General features: G+C 38.6%; 1 protein-coding gene across 7 annotated transcripts in view; it reads left to right on the top strand.

Moving 5' to 3' along the window:
• The first annotated feature begins 596 nt into the window (after nt 1–596).
• Nucleotides 597–7,680, top strand: part of FOXP4 (forkhead box P4) — a 195,298-nt gene continuing 188,214 nt past the window's right edge. For 2 of the 7 annotated variants that reach the window (XM_060231440.1, XM_060231437.1), the window contains exon 1: nt 597–1,315. The gene's annotated coding sequence lies outside the window, so the exon portion shown is untranslated. Of the gene's footprint in view, nt 1,316–1,771; nt 1,794–7,680 lie in introns of those variants that run through there. The other 5 variants (XM_060231438.1, XM_060231435.1, XM_060231439.1 and 2 more) reach the window with 4 other exon arrangements.

Genomic DNA, 7,680 nt, shown 5'->3' with positions numbered 1-7,680 from the left:
TCCAGTCTAATTGGTGGTGCTTACTACCAAGTAAGTTTGAGGGCACTCTCACATGTGAATATTAAACACATCTGAACATTGCACACACTGCGCATATGCCCATGTGAATGCTTTTGAATTACAGAGAGAAAGTTTATAATAAAACATTTAAAAATCAAACTATTCTAGCTACAGCAAATGTGAAATGCATAAACAGATTGAAGCCACATATAGGGAAACTACCTTATTAATTCATTCATACAACTTGGTAAAGACCGCTTTACACATTACAGGGCACTTGCAACAAACATAAGTTTGCCAATGCATATGCACCAGAACAACACATACCGGTTTTTAAGCGTTTAAGTTAAAAAAAAAGAAGAAGTAACGTGTGACACAGCAGCGAGGTAGGTCACTCATTCGCTAGTCTTCTCTGGTTGGCATTAGTTAACACAATAGCTATTCAGGACCACTGACCCACAAAAACGCGGAAAGCGGCAAGGGTAGAGAGTACGTCTCCCTTACGATTTCCTCCTACAGTCCATTCAATGCGTAAAAGTGTACAGAGATCACGATCACAGGTATTAAAGGCACCCGAGTGCTTACAAGCGAGACCTCGTCTCATTTAACTTCCCTTGGTTCAAAAGTGTCCCTTCCCCTCTCATTCACCTCTTTTATCTCTTTTCGCAGTGGCTTCCTCTCTTCCATTCAGGACTTGTAGGCTTTGGAAACGAGCTGCACCTGCTTTAGATGAATTATGGTAGAACTGGAAGTAACTCTCTCTCACCCCTCCCTTCTAGCTCTCAAGTCACATCTCCAGTACAGACACAACCCCTGTGATTAGAGGCTGATCTCCCCATCTGAATGGGACAGAGAGAGGAGGGACCCAAGAAATAGATTGACTTCCCACCCTCCCCCGCCCGCCCTTGAGACTTCCATTGAGGAAATCGGAACGGGAGAAGGGGGTGAAGGAAGAAGCAGACACCCCCCCCCCCCCATGAGAGAGAAGAAAGCGGTTCAAAGCCTTTGGCAAGAGAAAAGTATGCTCATGCCTGAACTGTGTTAGTGCTTTCTTCTGTCTGTGTCGGCTTCTTCTGCTTTCTCTCTCTTTCTTTCTCTCTCTCTTTGTCTCCGAGGTGTTTAACTTTGGGGGACCTCGGGCTGCCTGAGAGCTGGAGGCTTTTCTGCTCCACAAGGGAAGAAACTGGACGAGGCGGCGGCGGTGGCGACAGCAGAGGTGGTGGCGGCAGCAGCAGCAGCAAAGAAGCAGCCACATGCTCCAAGTGGGGGGTGTTAAAAGTTGAGACTCGATTCCAGGCGCTGTAGATCAAAACAGGTTGGTGGGATTTAAAACAAGAACTCTCCTCCCCTACTTTGAACGCTGTTTAGTTTCAGTAAACAGAGAGGATTTTTATAACTCCTTCCTCTTTTTATTTTTTAATTAAAGGGACACTTCTGCTTTGAAGGTAAATATATTGCATAGAATGTTTGCGCCGAGCAACTCCGTAAAGTTGTTACTATCTTGCCTGGTGGGTTCTCCTTCCCCCCTATTTTTTTTAAAAAAACAGGTGTGAGAAGCAGAAAAGTGGGGTTCATGCATCGTTAATTCTCTCCGTCTCCTCGCGTTGTTCCCTACAGTTAAAAAGAATTCTCAAGGACAGGAGGAGGCAGGTGATACGGGGGGGGGGGAGGGGGGAGGCAGCGCCCCCCCCCCGTGTCGTATTTTTGATTGTTTTGTGGCTTTTAGGAAAGGAGACGCGTCAGAGCTGGGGATACCCATACAAGAGAAGCACTCCAGACAAAGAGAGGTTCCGGTGGGAGCAACTTTTCAGCTGGGATTCTAAAGAGTATGGGACTGAGTATCGGGAACTACTTGGTGCTCTGAAAGAGTCCAGGGTTCTCTTTGTTCGGGGGGGGGGGCGGGTGCTATGAGTACTAGAGAAGGAAATAAGAGGCTCTCGCCTATGAGGGAAATTGACGGAAAGAGCGGACAGCTAGTCTGGATTTTTTAAAATTCTATTTTGTGAATGTGAAGAGGGGTGGGCAGCCGATATTGTAAAACCGCTTTGAGGTTTCTGCAGATCAATCAGTCCTGTAAGTGTGTCTGTGAATTACAATTTATTGTGATTGACAGGATGGGTAGACTCAAAGGTATTCACATTTATGGTCCACTTGAGTATACATGAGAGGAGAGGGGGGAGGTTCTGAACTGGGATAGCTGAATTTTTGTGAAACAATTTTTTCCTGGCAATCAAGTTGGCTGTGAATAGGGAAGTTTTGTATAGTGAGAAGACCAACTCTCATGGTCCATTCTTATGTTTAAAAAAACTTTTGGATGCTGGAAAAATTGTTCACAGGTCCCAGAAGTTTCCTTGATGTTTTCCTCACTGTTTTTAATAGAAGTGAATCTGAAATAATTTTATTCTAAATAGGTGAGCTTAATTTATTTAACTTATTCATTGTCCTGATGGGGTAGTGAAAATGAATGCTCTCAGTTACACTGGTTGAACAGTATTCTCCTCTAACTTGCATGGGCTAGATCTTCCATGCTTTACCTTTTTTAATGCACAGAACGTATTTATTGAGGTCAGAGAATGGTTTCATTTTGATAAGTTGGTGTTTTGTCAGCATATCTTTCTCTTTCCACTCCTGATTTAAAACAAATGACTATATTTCCAAGTGGTAAATTTGAACTAAAATCCGAAGTGAAATGATCACATGCATCAGTACCTTCAGTTTAATGTTATACAATTCCATTTCGCTATAAGAATGGGATAAGCTGTAAGAATGGATAAGAACAGGAAATGATGCACATCTCTTTACGTATCTTTAACCTGATATGGTATTTTAACTTAAAAGGGGAAAACATATTTAACCGCATGATATTTTTATTGGCTTATTCCTCTTGTTGCCTATCTGGGTTTCTATTAATTGGGAAATAATATATATATATATTTTAAAATCTGTTTAAATCGCTTAAGCTATTCCTTAAATATTTGGACCCAATACTAATTTTTAATATGTTTGCTGAGGATTGACTGCTTTTACATACTTTGTGCTTATAATGATTACAACAAAGGTAACAAATTTATTCCTTTTTTTTTTTTGGACATGTGAGAAGTTTTAGGCAAAATATTTTAGAATTTGTTGTTGGCATGGGGATCTGTAAGACTTCTAATCCACTCCTATTATCTAACTCCCAGTAGAGCAAATAGTTTTGAGACAAATTCCTGTCCAGCAATTGCTAAGGTTAACATTTTCTGTTCTTCTGGAAATGTTTTCATGTCACTCCTGCACAAAGTTTTGAAAATGCTGTGTCAGGCAAATGACTACAACTGCACAGGATTTTTTTTCTTTTTGTCTAATGCTTTTTGTGTTGACAAACCACATTGTCAATAAGAGTACAAGAAAATAGAAGGTATTCTGAAACACAAAGTTTCACCTTGAATTTGGCATTTGTGAAATTGAAATAGTTTTATCCACTCTCTGGTCTCAAGTTCAAAAATTTTTTTTAATGGTTGAGGACTTACATAATAATTCATTAGAGAGTAATAATGGTCTCAATTTCTTCTGTAGCTCCATGTTAAAAGGAACACATTTGACAAACTCATAGTGAGATTTGTCTCTTCCTTAATCTAGCTTTAAGGAATTTCTCTGCAGATCCCATTCCAAGGTCCGCTGCTGACTTCAATCAAGTGCTCAATTTGCGTACTGTTTTTTGGAGACAAAAAATGTATATGAAGTTGCCATATGCCACAGTAATTCTAGTTTTTAGCATTGGATTAAAACTTCACTTCCATGCTTTGGGAGAGCTGTTGGATATACAATAAAAATTATTAGTTTGTGTTAAAAGAAGTGTTTTAATCCACAACAGAAATAATAAACTACTCTGAAAATTTATTAGTACACGTTAGAACACTTAGACAAGAAGGTACTTGTGCTGCCAATAGGCCATTTTGTGTCAAATTGACACAGTGTGTTACCTCTGTAGGCAATGAGGGCCTTTTTACATCCCTACAGTATCTCTCAGGAGTCTAAAAAAAGTTTATGCAAATGGAACTTTTATATAACTTCTCTTATCTGTAGGCTAGGCCTTCCAAATGGATCATATTGTGAGAATTCATTTTTTTTAAAAAAATAATTCCTTGCCCCTCTAAAGTTTCCCCTTCTTTTTTATAACCATACCTTGAAATTGAGAAAAACCCCCAGTAAGCACCAGATGTATAATTGATTGTGCAAACCAAACCAGAAATATTGATAAAGTGGCCAGATGGTACAGATTCCAAGCCTTTTTCTTCATGAAGTGTTGTAGAGATGATACGAGTTGCTGAGATCCCTTTGCACTATTTTCAGAAAAAGTTGTTGAATATTTAACTGAATCTTTAAAAATTAATTATTATTATTCGTGGTCATGCATTGTTAACATGCAAATCTTTAATGGGGAGATAACTTCTTTTCTAAAAGTTAAAACTGGTGCAAATAATAATTTTTAAATCAGTTAATATATCAGAAAAGGGGGAAAATATCAGTGAAATAGCATTTCATATCTTTAAATTGAATTTCTGTATGGAGAAATATGTTCAAAAGCTTGTGTAAATTTCTCCTTTATCCATTCTTGAGTTCTACTCTGCCAAACCTTTTAAAAATGTTTCCCTATTCTGTTTCAAAGACACTGAATACTAGTGCTAGGAAAAACCTTCCTGCAGAGTAAGATGCATACAGTAGACTGCATTTTCACATTTCCATTGTGAAATATTGTAAGAGAAGCTGGGAAAATAGGCATGGAATCCCTTTCTTTACACGCTGATAACTTTCCTGCACATGAAGTTGTTTGGCACATCTGATGTTCTAATTCTGCAATTTAAGCTTTCAGTAAGAAAAGTTGTTCCTTCATGTCTGGAACTAAAGGAAGTCGTAATGGAGTAAATAGTTTTGGGGTGAGTAGTTTTAATAAATCTGCAGGGGATGTACTCGGTCCTGGTCTATTAGAATTCTATTTTTTTTATCTAATAAAGATTAAAATAAAAAAGCCCAAAGAAATCTGGCAGATTCCTAATTCAGAGTCCCTCAATAGAAAAGAGAGTTTCTTTAAGAAAGGGGGGGGGGAAATCTATAAAACAAAGAGCAAATAAAATAACCACTTCAGGCGCTTTCTCTTTTTCTTTTCTAATAACCAAGCCGGGAACTATGTGCAGTCAGTTGTGAAGTTTTTGCCCAGAGAAGCCTAAGAGCTTTTCTTTTCTCATGGAAGAGGGGATGCTTTTGAATCTGATAACATTTGTGTGTCTCGCTGTGGGGCTGGAATAGGGAGGGGGTGGCTGAAAATTTTCTTTCTTTTGCATGGGGGAGAGATCGAAGGAGGGAAAGATGCAGTTGTATTTTGCCTTTAAAGAGACATAAAGTCTTTGTGTGAGAAATCTCTATGGAGTTGGAGAATTTTTAACCCTTATCTTAAAGAAAATAGTTGGGTGTGCGGTGGGGAATGAGAAAGGGGTCACCTAAATACGCTCAGCTGTTCTGTGAATCTTCTCCTGACAGAGCAGGATTTTGGAACTTGATGCTACAGTTGTTCTTTTTGTGTGTGTATGTGTGTGAACAGCTGTTTTTTTTTTTTTAAAAATATTTTACAAATGTCGATTTTCCTTCAAAAGGTGATGCAGCAGGAAAAGGCATTTCTCCTCCAAAGTTACTTTTTCTTACTAGCAGGTGTGGTGTTGTTTCTAGTGTTGACATTCCTTCCAAAGAGACAAGAGAAAAAAGTTGCACAGGTCTGTTTGTCTATGCCAGTTCTCTGCAAAGGCAACACTGTAACATAGCTGCTTGGCAAGGAGATCCTGCAAGAAAGTCATTATCAGCTACTATATTCAAAGTGTGTGTGTGCACACATTGGCCTTCAGGGCTGAGGTAGCCTCTCTTGTTGCATCCTTCTGCAGGAACTTGCCTTTTTTGCCTGCAAGACTGTATTGTTTTATCTCCATTGCTGAGAGAGGGCAATAAAATTGTTTAAACATGACAACAACTTCAAAACAAATTCTAGTGATGCCTTTTTTAATTTAATTGTTTCCCATTTGGCATTGTTGTACCTCTGCAAAGAACAGGATGCCACCTTTCAAACTTGGCTAATTCACCTGCCTCCAGGGCTGAGTGATTTCCTCCTTATGCTGGCAGTAACTGCCACATGGCAGGTTTAAACACACCTTCTGAATTGTTGTAGATAGGAAAGAGTGAAGACTTAAGTATGAGGGAGGAATCTATGCCTGGAAATGTGCGTGTTAGAAGGTATGCATTTAAAAGACAACTGTTCCCAAATTCTAATGTATAGAGTGTATAATTTTAGAACGTACTTTGGAACTGAGATCACTGCTGCAACGTTAGGTTTTGTTCCCATCTATTTGTTAATTTCATTTCTCCCGTTTCTATTTCCATTAAACTATTACCCATACTTTGTGGTTCTTGTTTATCTTAGAAGTTATCTTTCACTGGTCACAAGCATTTTTTCTTGGTAGTCCAAAGGATGGCTTTTGAAACATTTATGGGGGGGGGGGGCGGTTGTTTGTAAATGATATTTTTGTGTTTGACTTTGTTCTACTATCCACACTGGAGTTTCAGTTCTGGTTTGTGCAGTTTGCACACAGAATTTAAATCAGTTCTTGCCTTCTTTGAAAAATCTACTGTCTTATGTGGAAAGGGATTTTGAAGAAATGCAAGGGGGGGCAGAATGCAACAGGCTAAATTTTGTAAATATACTATTGCAATTCTTGATCTCAAGGTAAGGGAGCTTGGGGTTTTTGTGGCTGATTTCTCAATTTACATCTATTAAAAGGTGTGCTTTTTCTTTTAAAAAATCTCTGGAAAGGGTTAAGTAGCTAAAACATAGAGGAAAGGGAGAAATTAAGAAGTGTAACTGCACTTGTGGATTTGCGCGTATAAGCTAACATTATCTGAAATCCAGAGGACAGGCATTCATTGAGCAAACTTGAATTTCCATTTTGTATTATAAAGACCTTGCTATCTCTGGGGAAGAGACTGTCTCTATGGAAAGTGATTGTTGAAGACTTTCAGAGTAAGTATTCTGACAGGTACACAGAACTGCATAGCATAAGTATTTGCATTTTGAACCTGAGAAATTTTGTATCCTGCATCATTCTCTGCTGAGTTGGTCTTGGTAGTGTAACATCCATCATCTATTCTGCATCAGGCTGCACATGTTCCCCAGCCTTTGTGTACTTGAACTGGGACAAAACCCAGTTCTTTTACTCAATATTTTCTAGTTACAAGACAGTGGTAAATGAAAAAAATAAAATCTCTTGCCTTTTTAAGGCTTGTATTAAATCCTAGCACACTAAATAAATGTCTGTTTGAAACATGTGCAAATTTTGTAAGAAGCTAATTTAAATTGTAGGCATTTATGAAAATGTGAGGTACCAATGGAGTGGAGAGAGAAATGCCATTTTGGAAGTAACTGATGCACTTTTTACTTTGCTTTATTGGCAAAACTGCATTGTGTGATTCTGTTTGAGTGCGAGCTGATAATAGCTAAAGTGCCTGACTTCCATATTAGGAAACCAAGGTTTTGTCCCAGACTCTTTCCGCTTTGGGAAGCTTAATTCTGTTTCACTAGTTTGTGAAATATGAACAGGGGGAAGTGTTGTGAATCCATGAGACAGGAATAGACTATATATTTACAAAAAATAGGAGCTA

The sequence above is a fragment of the Heteronotia binoei genome, chromosome 2 (genome assembly GCF_032191835.1).
Source record: "Heteronotia binoei isolate CCM8104 ecotype False Entrance Well chromosome 2, APGP_CSIRO_Hbin_v1, whole genome shotgun sequence".
NCBI lineage: Eukaryota > Metazoa > Chordata > Lepidosauria > Squamata > Gekkonidae > Heteronotia > Heteronotia binoei.
The sequence above is the reverse complement of the archived record's forward strand: the minus strand, read 5'-3'. Positions and strand labels throughout refer to the sequence as shown.